The sequence below is a fragment of the Hyaena hyaena genome, unplaced genomic scaffold (genome assembly GCF_003009895.1).
Source record: "Hyaena hyaena isolate Hyena2069 unplaced genomic scaffold, ASM300989v1 scaffold_789, whole genome shotgun sequence".
In the NCBI taxonomy this organism is placed as follows: Eukaryota; Metazoa; Chordata; class Mammalia; order Carnivora; family Hyaenidae; genus Hyaena; species Hyaena hyaena.
The window spans coordinates 530,310-545,125 of record NW_024081422.1 but is presented as its reverse complement, the minus strand read 5'-3'; the positions used below and the strand labels follow the sequence as shown (position 1 = coordinate 545,125).

The 14,816-nt window shown below is 35.6% G+C and overlaps 1 protein-coding gene across 2 annotated transcripts in view; it reads right to left on the bottom strand.

The window, feature by feature from the left end:
- Window positions 1–14,816, bottom strand: part of SEL1L2 (SEL1L2 adaptor subunit of ERAD E3 ligase) — a 94,676-nt gene that overhangs the window by 68,525 nt on the left and 11,335 nt on the right. For both annotated transcript variants that reach the window (XM_039219115.1, XM_039219116.1), the window contains exon 2: window positions 14,329–14,497. The gene's annotated coding sequence lies outside the window, so the exon portion shown is untranslated. The remainder of the gene's footprint in view (window positions 1–14,328; window positions 14,498–14,816) is intronic.

Below are 14,816 nucleotides of genomic sequence, written 5' to 3'. Positions count from 1 at the left end.
TTTTGACTTCCCAAATGTATTGAAACAGAAGTTTTCTTTACTATAAGAGTGCTTAGTTATCAATAAAATTCTCTTGACAACACTTTTAATTTCCTTCTTATGGTTTAACAATTTCTAAATTTGAGGAAAACATAGTCAAGAAATGACTTGAGGAGACCATTCTGAACTTGATATAAAGATCCTTCCTGAATCCAGAATCTTCTTTCTTTTTTTGAAAATATTTTTTAAAGCTTATTTATTTATTTTGAGAGAGAAAGTGGGAGGGAGAGGTGGTGGGAGAGGGAGAGAGAGAGAATCCCAAGCAGGCTCCCTGCTGTCAGCACAGAGGCCAACGTGGGGCTTGATCTCATGAAGTATGAGATCATGACCTGAGCCAAAATCAACAGACTAAGCCACCCAGGTGCCCTGAATCTGGAATCTTCGAAACAGCCAAATAGTGGATGCCAGTTGTTCTTTCCTGAGAAGGGCTCTAAGCTGACTTGAGAGGCAGTGGGGATGAGCATCAGGAGTAAAAGAGGGCGGAGTAGGTATGCCAGATGACAGCAAGTATGGGAAGTACTTCAACTAGATGAATTTGTATTTCAGTATTTGTCAGAGACATAATTTATAGAGAGTTCTTGACATGTTATTACATCTGCAGTCTTAATTATTATTTCATACCTAACTTGAATGCTGTTACGGGCTGAACTGTGTTCCCCTAAATTCATATGTTGAATGTATCTCAGAATGTAACTTTATTTGGAGATAAGGTATTTAAAGAGAAGATTAAGTTAAAATGAGGCCATTAGGGTGAGTCTTAATCCAGTATGACTGGTGTTCTTATAGGAAGAGAAAGAAGACATCGAGGGATGCAGACACTGAGAAAAGACCATGTAAGGATACACTGAGAAGGTGGCCACCCATAAGCCAAGAAGAGAAGCCTTAGAATGAAACCAACTCTGTTGGCACTTTGATCACAGACTTCCAGGCTCCAGAACTGTGAAAAATAAATTTCTGCTGTGTAAGCCACCTTGCCTGTAGTATTTTATTATGACCTCCCTAGCAAATTAATACAAATACCAACTCTGGATTACATGGAAAACAAGCTGCTCCATCTTCCTGTCAGAAGGGATGCACCCAACTCAGATTCCTATCAGATCAGTGGCTACCTTCTAAAAATAGGAGGAACTGTAACTTCCCATGGGCTCCCAAGGTCTCCAGGTGCTGGACATCTGACTTGCTCAGGCAGTAACCCACCTCTGAAAAGGTCATTTTCTCACGATTATGCTCTAGGTAGTCAGTGTATTAGGTAGACTTTCCATGTGTTCAGCAATCCTAGGACTCAGCTCACCTCTCTGTAGGATGATGGGAGAACTGAGATTCCATGCCTTCTCTTGCTGACCCTTCAACTATAAATTTCTCTAATCAAGTCAATTCCTTAATCCCTATCACCTGTTTTTATGGAATTCATGAAGAATCCTTTTGTTGATAATGAATTCCAAAGCAAAACTTTGGAACAAAAAGGGCTCACTTGCTTGCTGCAGATATTAATGGAAAAGAGCTAGAAACAACTTATTCTCTGTTATTCATATGTCTACTCGTCCATTTAATTAGTATAAATTGAATACTTATCATGTGTTAGACACAATGCTAGATAATGTGTTTCCAGAGACGATGGAGACACTGTCTGAGCCTGGCAGTGGAGATTGACATGTTTACCCAAAATTACAATGCCATGTGGTAGGCACTCTGTAATAAGGCACTCTGAGAGTACAGGAGCCTTCTTTGTTTGTAAGCAATAGAAATCTAATCTGATTGACTTAAGAATAAGCAACTTATTGGGAGGCTGTTGAAAACTTATAAACTCACTGGGGTAGGTCTCAGGAATCAAAACTTTCTGGAAGCAGGGACACAGATATTGCTATGGGAATGGATTGAAATCCAGTCCTTTTAGGATCTTCCCCTCTTTGCTCCAGACTCCATGGCAAGTCTGATGGGTCTAATTAGGGAAGACAAAGCTTCTCATTACATTCCTGTAAGAATTTATCCACTGGGGAAGACTTAATTCCTCATAAAGAAGTTGAGATGGTGAGAAAAGTAAAATGGATGATGAGATGCCACCAAACAGCAAATGCCCACTGAGGCACCTGACTCTTGCCAAGGGAAATAAAGAAATCTTCATAGATGAAAGGACACCTCAGATAGTTCTTGAAAGGAGGGTAGGAGTTTGTTAGGCCAAGATGAAACTGGCATTCCATTTGGAGATACCAGTCTATGCAAATGAACCAATGGAACAATGAGGTAGGGGAGGTGGTGTATCTTAAATAAAGAATGAGGGCGCTTGAGGGTCATGTTCAGTCATGTGGTCCAGGCTGGCTATGAGAGTAAGGGATATTAAGGGGAGTGGACGGAGGGATGAGAGGGGAGTGGGGATAGGGAACAGAGGTCATTGTGAAGGTGAAGGCAGGTTTGGTACAGGAAAAGAAAGAGCAGAAGTGGTAGGCAGTTGGCTCTGATCAGACACAATTATTTTGGAGTTTGAAATTATATGGATGAAACAAGTCTACATGTGGCTGGTAAGTGACTGAGGAGAATAGAAACAAAGATTACCGGAAACGTGGAGGTCTAGCAAAAAGGACAAAGTCCTCAACAGGGATTTTTAGCCCCCTCAGGGTACTGGTGGCCTGAAGCCATTGACAAAGTGGTAACAGCACAACCCCTTGCCCACGGGAAAGGGGAAATCGTCTAGCGCAATTCACTCTTAAAGCCCTAAACTTCTCCTGAAACCCTATCTTTGCCCAACTCCTTCCCATGTCCTATCTTGTATTCCTCAGTCTCTTATATGTTTCACCACATCTAAAACTTTAACATTTAAATTCAAATTCAAATAAATAAACAAATACCATTTAAGTATTTAAATTGGTATTTAAGTACCATCTTAAAAAGCAAAAAGAAAAATATTTGTATGTTAAATTATAGTTGTATCAAAAATGACCTGAAGGATCATTGAGAGTTAAAGGAATTAACAAGCTAGGAGATGAATGTCTTTTAGTCTGACTAAAAACCAGGTGCTTTCAGCATTAAAATGATACAAGCAGATAAAAATGGGAAGTTCTTTCCCTTGCAGAAAATCTTGCCTACACAGACACTGCATCCTTCCTATTTAATTTCAATTGTATTTAATATAAACCAACTTTAGCTTCTGATTTTCTGAATAATGCATCAGAAGAGCTCTTCACATTTGCCCTTAATGTCTGCCAGGCAGATACAATCCCAGATAAGGAGGGAGAATAATGATCCATTACTAAAAATAACATTCCATCTAAGAAAGAATGACTCAGCAAAGAGTTTAGTCAGATAAAGATATAATCAACTCAAATGCACTTGGATAAGAGCACAGATATCTATAATAACCAAGTTTATTCACACTGTCCCAACACCATTGTTGCTAAACATAAATACCTTCAGTAGTATTGCTAGGAAATGGCAGACAAACTGTATTATAAGTGGAAAACATTTTCTCCTCAAATATCTACTAAGCAAAACTTGAAATAATAAGGATTCTGACTTTCAAAGACTAATTCACTACCCAAACTCTTAATTTAGCAGAAAGAAATATAGTTTATAAAACAAGTGAAGAATCCCAAATAATACTTATTATATTATAATAAAAGCTAACATTTATAAAGCACTTAGGCTCCAGGCAGTTTTTTCATTGACTGTGAGAGGACAGAGCTATTATCATTTCTGTTTTACAAATAAGGTGATACAGGCACAGAGAGGTTAGGTAGCCTGCCCAAGGTCATACAGTTAGTCCCTCATAGGCAAGAATTCACATGTAGGTAGAATGACTGCACAGTCTGCTCATACTGTTTGTCAGAGCTATACAATATGCAGAATTATGTGAAGAACACAAATTTATTATCAATTACTGAAAAATTTGAAAAATGAGTTCAAAATAAATTTAAAAATAGGTGTATTGTAATTTAAGTATTTAAAACAATGACTTGTTTATAGTAATACTTTTTTTAAAAATTTTATTTATTTTTTATAGTAATACTTTTTTATCTGACATTATTTTTTTAATGTTTATTTATTTTTGAGAGAGAGAACACAAGAGGGGGAATGGCAGAGAGAGAGAGAGAGAGAGAGAGAGAGAGAGAGAGAGAGAAACACAGAATCTGAAGCAGGTTCCAGGTTCCAAGCTGTCAGCCCAGAGCTGTACGTGGGGCTCAAACTCATGAATTGTGAGATTATGACCTAAGCCAAAGTTGGACACTTAACCAACTGAGCCACCCAGGTGCCCGTATCAGACATTACCGAGAAATGTGTTTCATATAAATAATTTTTTCCCATTAAATGAGTCATATCTTATTTTACTTTGACTGTTTTCTGATGGAAATCTGTCTAAAAAGTATACAATATATTCCTCCATCTTCTGCAATAGAAGATAATGAGCATGATTTAATCTGGTGTTGATGATTCAGAGCATCATTATGCACACCTGACCATACCCGGATTTGTTGATTTAGACATGATTACTTAAGAAAACAATGCTTGTAGGAAACCTTGGATAATGGAAAGCCCTTCAGTAATGAGTGGGAGCAAAAGGGACAAGAGAAAGATGGTGACAGGCTATATTCAAGGCCCTGTGTGGGGGGTAAGAATGCCTGCTGGCTGGCTTAATAATTAGCTGCACTTGCTAATTTGCATCACTTTACATTACTGTTTCCCAAAGGGTACATGAGATAATTGTAAGTGGTACACACAAACTTTAACATTTTGATAGTTAATATACTTACTGTATTTTCATCTATAGATTCTATCTGTGTGGCAAGTGGTACTAATTTTCATTCGTTTCTCTAAAAAATTAATCATGAAATATTTTGGACATAAAAAAAAATCCAGAAAAGAAAACATACCTCAACATAACCTTCCTGTTTCACATAATTTAACAGATGGTAACATTTTGCCTTGTTTGTTTTAGGGATCTCTCTAAGGAAACAGAATGGAACAAATACACTCAAAGCCTCCTCCTAACGTACTCCCAACCCCTTGTTGTCTCTTCAGAGGTAGCTATTGTTCTGAAATTGCTATGCAGCCCTTTTACTACATATATGTACCCAGTATTATTTCTGTACTTTATATAAAAGCATCATACTATATATACTTTTGCAATTTGCATTTCACCTTTTGAGATTTATTTATCTGGATACAAGTAGGCTTCATTCATTCATTTTAACCAGTGCCAATGGTCAAAATTCTTTGTATGACTAAACCAGTTTATTCATTCCTCCATTATTTACCCTACCCATTCCACAGATATTTGCTTTTTCCACTTGAATGCTACCAAAACCAATTCTGCAATGAAAATCTTTGCACACATTTTCTCATACAGATATGTGAGAATTTCTGTAGGATATATTTCTAAAAGTACATATGCCAAGTATAGCATATAAGCATCTTAAACTTTACTAGATATTATCATATTGCTCTTCAAATAGGGCGCACCATTTCCAACAGTGATATATAAAAATTCTCATTACCTTAAATTCTGGGTTGCTTATGGTGTTATCTGATCTTTTAGTCCTGCCAATCTATGTGAAATGGTAAATCTTTATCAAATTTGAATCTCTGCAATTACTAGTTAAGTATATTTATTGGTCTTTGTTTTTTTTTCCTCTTCTAAGAATTGTCTGTATCCTTTATTCAGTTAAAAAATTTTTTTTAATGTTTAATTATTTGAGGGAGAGGGAGACAGAGTATGAGTGGCGGAGGGGCAGAAAGAGAGACACACACACAGAATCCCAAGCAGGCTTCAGGCTTCGAGCTGTCAGCACAGAGCCAGACACAGTGCTCGAACTCACGAACCACAAGATCGTCACCTGAGCTGAAGTCTGACACTTAACCAACTGACCCACTCAGGGGCCCCTTGGTTGAGTTTTCTACTTATTTTTCCTGTTGATTTGTAGTTGTTTTTTGTACAACCAATTATTTCTTGTTATAATATCTTCTTTTAATGTGTGGGTTTTCAATCTATGATTAAAAAGAGCTATTAAAAATTTTACCTTTAAGGTAGTCAGATTTATTAATTTTGTCATCATGGCTTTACTTTAGTCTTTTTTAATAATTCATTTCTTATACCAATATCTTAGTTTTTTTATTATTAAAATTCTGATATTTATATTTAGGTCTTTAATCTACCTAGAAGTTACATTTGTGTATGAGGTGAGAATGGGATCCGATCTTAATCTTCCAAATGAGAATCAGTTGCCTGCATACAATCTGTTTATTCTTTCACAGCTGATTTGTAATATATCCATCATATACCAAATTCCTCTTTATAAATGGGGCTGATTCTAGACTCTTTTCTATTTTTTTAATCCATATGTCAATACCATACGGTTTATACAAATATAATTTTGTAGTATGAATCTAGCGGGGCAAGTTCCACTTCTCATTCTACTTCAAAAGTATCTGGGCCATAGCCAAGTCTACATTGAGACTTGTTTTCATATATGCTATTAAAATTAGTTTGTTGGCTTCCACGAAAACCCTTTTGGGCAATTTTTAAACTAATTTGGCAAGAAATGATATCTCAGAACTTTGAGTCTTCCCATTCATAAACATAAAGACTCTTCAGTTATGCAAGTAATTTTTATATTATTCAATAAAGTTTTATGTTTTTCCTCTTAACAGCTTATAGATCTTTTGTTAGATTTATTCTTAGATACCTTTTAGTTTTTATTGCTATTTTAAATAATATTTAATAATATTTTAGTAATTTCATTTTTAGCTGTTTTTGTATCATATACAGAAATGCTATTGATTTTTATATATTAAATTTAAATCCAGCAACTTTGCCAAACTCCATTAATTTTCATGGTTTAATAGATTTTCCTGAATTTTTCAACTTCGACACTGTATCATTCTGGTGAGTTATTCCTTTGAACGTTATGTGATGTTTTCCCCTGTGAAAGACTAAATAGAGGAAGAGCTTCCTCAATATATGCCTAAAATGGGAAATGGCTTATCTGTTTTTTCCTAATATCCCTTTCACTGCATGCACAACTCTGTAAAACTCTCAGTTTTATTCACAGCTCTTCATTCCAATTGCCTTGTCAAAAATCCTAATGTCTTTTTGATTTTCCCAGGCTGGGATTTAAAATCCAAGGCTCATGCATTACCAGCTCTGATCACAGTTTGCCAAAACATCAATTTGCATCCCTATTTTTCATCATTTCTAGCACTTGGGGATTTGTTTCCTCTGAACCCAGCTTTGCATTGACAGAGAGAGAGAGAGAGAGAGAGAGAGAGAGAGAGTTTGGTATATTTTAGGCATTAGTTTTAGGTATTTGTAGCAGTGGGATCTTCATACTTGATTAACCTATCATTTTGCTAGAATGGGAGATCTTTAGTAATTTTCTTTTAAAACCAACTTGTTAAAAAAAGTTCTGTAAAGAAAAAAATCAGTAATAGGAAAGGTATTAAATGGTATGTAGGTTGCATTCCCTGAGAAGCAGACTCTAAGAGTTTAGGGTGTTTATTAAGATACCCCAAGGGAAAATGAACATGTCAAAAAACAAGAATGAATGTGAAAGCATTATGTTCAACTGTAAAACAATATTCAAATATACTCTATAAATGGAAGGCTCTCTTATGTTTATGTGGCACTTAGAGTATAGTATATTGCAAAGAATGCTGAATTTGGAGTCAGAAGACCTGATTTTGCATCCTAGCTTTATATAAAAAGAACCCAACTCAATTTAACTCAGCAAATATTGATTCACATTAAGTATGTGACAGATACAATGCCACGCACAGATCTTGCCTTGAAGTAATGGGAGTGAAAATGCTATTGGTTATTATTTGACAAATTCTAGGTAGGGGAACAATAGAAAATGGGTAAACAGTTCCTCTCTTTTCAAGATGTGGAGAAACATATTCATGTTCTAGAAGCAGCTTGATGTTAATCTCTTTGATCTCTAATAGGTTATTATATATGGTTTGTAAGCCTTGAGTTAAGGATATGTGGTCACTAAGAATTAGGAAAGGTTTTTGATAATGTTAAGTAAAATAAAATCTCATTTCTCCAATGTGGAAGACTAGTAAGTCTTGGAAATAGCACTTTTATAGAACTTTTATAGAACACCTATATTCCATGTTTTATGATATCCTATGTGTAAAATGCTAACGTGGGAACTGAACGGAGAATAAGGATTTTAGCCAGCTTGATAACCATGTATAACCTATATTCCTGGTTAATTCTACATCCTGTGAAGTTCAAAAGAGATAGAGAAGGTTACTCTACTCTCTTAACTTGTGATTCAAGAGGTACTATTCCTAGACTGTCTCACATTGACCCACAGTGAAACCAACAACTCTTCAAGTTGTTCCAAAGAATATTCACTCTTGAAAAGCATTTGTCAGGAATATAGATTTTTACCAATGATTTCATAGAGCAGAATGAAAGATCATTAATTCTAAGAACAAAAACAACTTTAATGGTCATCTTAGGCATCACTGATTTTAAAATATCAGTTGGGTTTCCCCAACTTTGGATTTGTGTTGGTTTCTCAAGTTAGCACAGTCAATAGCCATCTTTCTGGCTCCTTATGTCTGCTCTCTTTGTATTTGTTCTCCCATTCTCTTTTCTTCTCACTCCTGCAAAAACAACAAACTTCTTCTCCCTGGCTCTACAGTGCAATTTCTTTCCATGTGTAAATATTTGGAATCAGCTGACACCAGGCTTCTGTGTTGAGTTGGAGGTGGGGGATCAGGAAGAGACGTTTACCTACCTTTTATTCACAAATACCTATTAAGCTATCTTCCATAACAAGGTCAGTGTACACTGTACAAGGCACTCTGATAAATAAGGTTTTATTTTCTCAACCTCATCACTAGATTTTTATGTGGTTGATCAGTGGGTAAATATAATTCTAGAGATTTATGGTAGGTTAACCTCTAAATTTGGCTGTATCTTGATAACACTTCTTAAAAAAAAACTTGGGGTAAAAGATTGGAAAGATGTTTATCAAAATTTTGAGTGACAGAAAACTAAGAGAATAGCTTATGAATTAACTGATATAATAGTTGGACACAATGAAATTTAATAGACATCAGTGTAAAATTTTATACTTCGATTCAAAAATTTAGATGAACACATATGGATTATGTGTTGGTTGTCATGGTCAATTCTATCTGTCTACCTGGCTAAGCTAGAGTCCTGTCATTAAATCAAAGAGCTGTTGTTTCTGTGAGGGTATTTTATAGATGTGGTTAACAACCATGAGCAGGTGACTCTAAGCAAAGGAGATAATCTAGGTTTGTCTGATATAATCAGTTAAAAGGTTTTACGAATGGTACTGGGGTTTCCCTGAGGAAGAAAAAGCCCAAGAGTTCCAGCCTGCTCTTCTTGACAAACTACCTTACAGATTTGGACTTGCCTAGCCAACTCCCAGAATCACACTAGCCAATTCATTGCAATAAATCCTTTAATATATATTTCCTACTGGTTCTTTATGTTCTGGTTGAACCCTGACTGATGCATTGGGCTCACTTTCAGGTGTGAAAAAGATTTCAATTTGCTCTAAGTTTGTTATGAATCATCACTGTGAGTGGGTGCTCCAAATAGCATATAGGATCTTAGAAACAATATGTACAAGGTACAGTATTTGGGGAGGTTAGGCACCAGCTTCATTGTAGGAGTCCACAGAGGGGTTGGGTTGTTCTTTCCAGCTCCCACTACCATAATTTAATACACACTAACACCTAAGATCACTGTCAGGAAGTGATTCTGGTTTAATGTTAATAACTCTATAAGCAACAAATATATTAAATAATGTTATAAGCTGCATTGTATGATATAGTGAGCTTAGTCACAGATATCTAAGTAGGAGTTGCTAGAGATAACTGATGAAGGATATTAGTCTAGAACATCTCCAAATTTCCCTAATTAATTCTATGATTCTGTACCTTTACTTTTAATACCTATACTTTTATTGCTTGTCACTAAAAGTCCTCATTCTTGTCGTTTATGCTATCTAATTTCCCTTGTTTAGAAAACCCAGTGTATTGGGTGTCTTCTGACTGCCTTTCTAGATCCTCTCCATCCTGCTCTATGTCCTGGGACACAAACCCCTATGGACTCCATCAATGGTCTCCCTTCCCTTGCAGCTTCTGGTTAGGGTTGGTTGAAAGGCACCAGCAGGAAATATGAAGGGAAGAGAGTGAGGCAGGGATATTTATTCGCTGGCTCCTCAATCTGGGTTGCTGCAGGATGGCTTTATCACTTGTCCTGAGGTCACATTTCTATCAGAAAGCTCTCTCTATGGCAAGCCATGAGAGACTCTTGAATGCTGACAAAAACTGAGGACTGATGGATGTGGGGGGGAGGGGGGATGGGCATGGAGGAGGGCACTTGTGGGGATGAGCACTGGGTGTTATGTGGAAACTAATTTGACAATAAACTATTTGTAAAAAAAAAAAAAAAAAAAAGAAAGCTCTCTCTACATAATATACCTCTTAGTTTCTTTCTCAGCATTCCAGTAGCTACTACTGCCCTATGACCCTTCAGACCCAGGTGTGGTAATAGCATTGCTGTTACTAGCCTGGGGGTTACTTGGTGGTTTCCTTATATCTGTCTATACTTTTGAAATGAATTAGTTAATTCATTAATGTTGTTTGTATTTATTTTGAGAGAGAGAGCACGTGGGGGAAGGATAGAGAAAGGGGGAGACAGAATGCCAAGCAGGCTCTGTACTCCATGGTCAGCACACTCCATGGTCAGCGCAGAGCCCGACACGGGGCTCGAGTTCACAAACTGAGATCATGACCTGAATGGAAATCAAGAGTCAGATGCTTAACCAACCGAACCACCAGGTACCCCCGTCTACACTTTTAGAAATAAACCCTTTATTAAACTTTTCTTAAATGACTCCATTTAAATGTGCTATTTGTTTCCTATCAGAACTCTACCTTGATACTTCAGGTACATGCATGTCAACATTTTTATGTCATATCCAGAGCTCTTCAACTGAGCAGTGAAGCAGTCCTTGGGAGTAAATGTGGAAGAAAACACTCCAAAATTATATTGAGATTAAAAAAATTAAAAATCATTATCAAATAAGACTCACATAAAAATTATCAACTAGAATCAATAAGAATTTCTGGAATCTCTTAGTTCTCAATTTCTATCTATTGATAGAAATATTGGTCTTATTAACAGTGACCACCTTTCTATATGTGTACTTCTGTCAGAAAGAAGTATTTTTCTAATTTATGTAAATCTTCAGACTCTTAGAAGACAGGGCTTCTCAAATGTCCTTGGAACATTGAGGTATTCAGTGATGAATGCATGTACACTCTCTGGGGGTCTGGAGAACAGGAAGGCATTTCTCTGAAGTCTTTGTTTTGATATCAAAACATGAATTTTGAAATCTTTAACATACATTATAGCTGTTAGTTCTAAAATAAAAATGTTTTCAACTATTTACTATTATTTACTTCCCTTAAAACCTTCAAGTAAATTTGGTGCTCAGGAAATTGCAGCATTTTTATCATGTAGTTCAATATTTGCCCAAAGCCATTTTGAGGAGCATGACATTAAAATGTCTTGATTATTGTCACCTTACTTTTGTGAGAAGCATATGGCATAATGCCTAGAGAACTTTGGCACCAGACCATCTAAGTTCAAATTCTAGTTCTCCTACTAAATAACTTTTGTGATGCAAAGCAAATATTTCTCTGTGCTGCAGGTTTCATGTGTTATAAAGTAGAGATAGTATAACCTATTTTATATTGGATAAAGCACTTAAGACAATATAGAAAATTCTCAATTAGAGATAGCTTATTATTTATTATTAGAGATATAATATAACCACTTCTACATAAGGGAAAGAGATCTATTTTGAAGGGTGGTATTATTTACTCTTTTATTTTTTACTTTATTATATTTATAAATTCCAGTATAATGAACATATAGTTTTATATTAGTTTCAGGCATACAATGTAGTGATACACTTATTTACTTATTTTATTTTATTTTTTTAAAGTTTATTTACTTATTTTGAGAGAGATAGAGAGAGAGAGAGTGAGTAGGGGAGGTGGGGAGAGGGAATCCCAAGCAGGATCTGTGCTGTAAGCATAGAGCCCAATATGGGGCTCAATCTCATGAACTGTGAGATCATGACATGAGCTGAAATTAAGATTTGGATGCTTAAGACAATTTGACAGTAAATTTTATTTAAAAAAATGTAAGCAATGAACCATGGGAATCTACGCTCAAAACCAAGAGCACACTGTACACATTGTATGTGTACAGCCAATTTGACTATAAATTATATTAAAAAAAAAAGATTTGGATGCTTAACCTACTGAGTCACCCAGGCAAGACTCACTTATTTACTCTTTTAAACAGAAGTTCCTTCAACAATCTCTACCTTCCTTACTTGCCAAATTAAGCAATACTTTTCTTTTTCTTTTTTTTTCTAGTGTTTTATTTATTTCTAAGAGAGAAACAGAGAGAGAGAGAGAGAGAGAGAGAGAGAGAGAGAGATTGAGAGTGTAAGGAGGGGAGGGTCAGAGAGAGAGAGGGAGATACAGAATCTGAAACAGGCTCCTGGCTCTGAGCTAGCTGTCAGCACAGAGCCTGATGTGGGGCTCAAATGCACGAACTGTGAGATCATGACCTGAGCCAAAGTCAGAGGCTTAACTGACTGAGCCACCCAGGAGGCCCTACTTTTCATTTCTTCTATCTAACTTACTTACTGATGTCCACAACACACTAAATACTTGCAGCTAGTGGGATTCTTTTTAGTAAATGTGTTCAGTTCTGTTCCCCCACCTGGCATGCTTATCAATGATCTGGAGTGTTTGATCCCAAACCTCTCTGGGTCAGTTTCCCTGTTTATTGTAATTATAGAATTTAATTAGAAATATGTAAACTGGAGCAGCTGGGTGGCTCAGTAGGTTAAGCCTCCAACATCAGCTCAGGTCATGATCTCATGGTTGCTGAGTTTAAACTCCACATCGAGCTGGCTGCTGTCAGCATGGAGCCTGCTTCAGAACCCTCTGTCCTCCCCTTTCTCTGCCCCACCCCACCTGTGCTCTCTCTCTCTCTAAAAACTAAATAAAACATTTAAAAAATATGTAAACTGATTACAAAAAGAAAATGTATTTCTATTAATGTTATTGAAAAAAAATGAAAAATCTTGATAAAGGAGAGCCCTTAATAATTATCCAATTTAATTTTAGGTGAAGCATCTATAAATTACTGAGGAAAAAGTCTACAAATATCTGGAAGGATTCTGTTCACAGATTGTTCCATAAATGTTTTTAGTCCCTTGTTCATTGAAAACGTAAGATGAGAAATCATGGATGATGCAGTTTGAGTGTGGTTTGTACTAGAAATAACAATCATTAGACCAATGCTAAATAAAAGGCAAGCTATGTTTCTACATCAAAAAATGGTCAAATGAATATTTCAATGTATATGACTTAGATTTAAAATAAAGATGTTACATAATTTTATAATGCCATTAAAAACTGATACCCTTAATTTTTCTCTGCCAAAGAAGTTTCCCTCTCTTAAAAAAGATGCTAATAAGATAGAAATTCATACATATCTGTTAGAAAAGAGACAGTTTTCATGAGACAGACTTAAATGTTGGAAATGATTCCTAAGTTTTATAATTGAGGGCTAGTTAACTGATTCTAGTTAACTGATTCATACAGAAGCTATGTAGACATTGTTTATATTTTCTAGACCCTTCTTGCATTCAGAGAAATCTATCAACTGGGTATGTTTTTCCTAGGAAAAGATTTAGATTGCTAGATTAGAAAAAAAAAGGGACACTATATGAATTTTGGTTTTGTTTTAAGTATGAGTGTTTCTATTAGAATAATAAGTATTTTATCCACATAATTTTGGAGATTTTTTAAAAAAATGTTTATTTACACTTGAGAGAAAGTGAGTTGGAGGGGCAGAGAGAGAGGGAGACAGAGAATCCCAAGCAAGCTCTGCACTGTTGGCTAGTAGCTCGATGTGGGGCTGGAATTCATGAACAATGAGATTATGACCTGAGCTGAAATCAAGGGTCGATGCTACACCAACTGAGCTACCTAGGCACCGCTGGAGATTTTTTTTAATCCATGAGTCCTAATTATCAACCTTGCTTATTATCATTAGAACAAATTCTGAATTTAAAAGAAGCTGAAAAAATTTAAAGCTTTTGTGTGTATAAATATTTATGACTATATTCTAAGATTTTTCAGAAAGTAGATCTCAAATTTTATTTTAGATTACATCAAGTAATTTTTAATTTACATGTTAGAAAGAATTCTACTTACAATGATTTTTATTTCTTTTCGAGAGATCTTTATTTTGAATTCCTTTTATTCTTAATTTATGTTGAATCTTCTTTCTTCCTAAGGCATTTTCTCTTTGATGGATTACTTTAAGCAATTTTCTTCGTTCCAATATATGTGATAAAAATTGCTTGACTTCATTCACTGATACCTACAAAGAAAAATAGTTTTGCTAATTTTTCATGGGTAACTTAAAAATGAAACAAAAAAAGTGAAAATTTCATCTGTTCATGTCAAAAATACTAGAAATCATTTTCACTAGGAAATACTCGAATTCCTGCTTTTTTCAAATCAAAATAATAGATGACTTAAAGAATTCATTTTAATAAATGTTTACTTATTTTTGAAAAAGAGAGGGAGCCAGTGAACACTGGGAAGGGTCAGAGAGAGAGGGAGACACAGATTCTGAAACAGATTTCAGCCTCTGATCTGTCAGCATAGAACCTGATGCAGGGCTCGAACCCACGAAC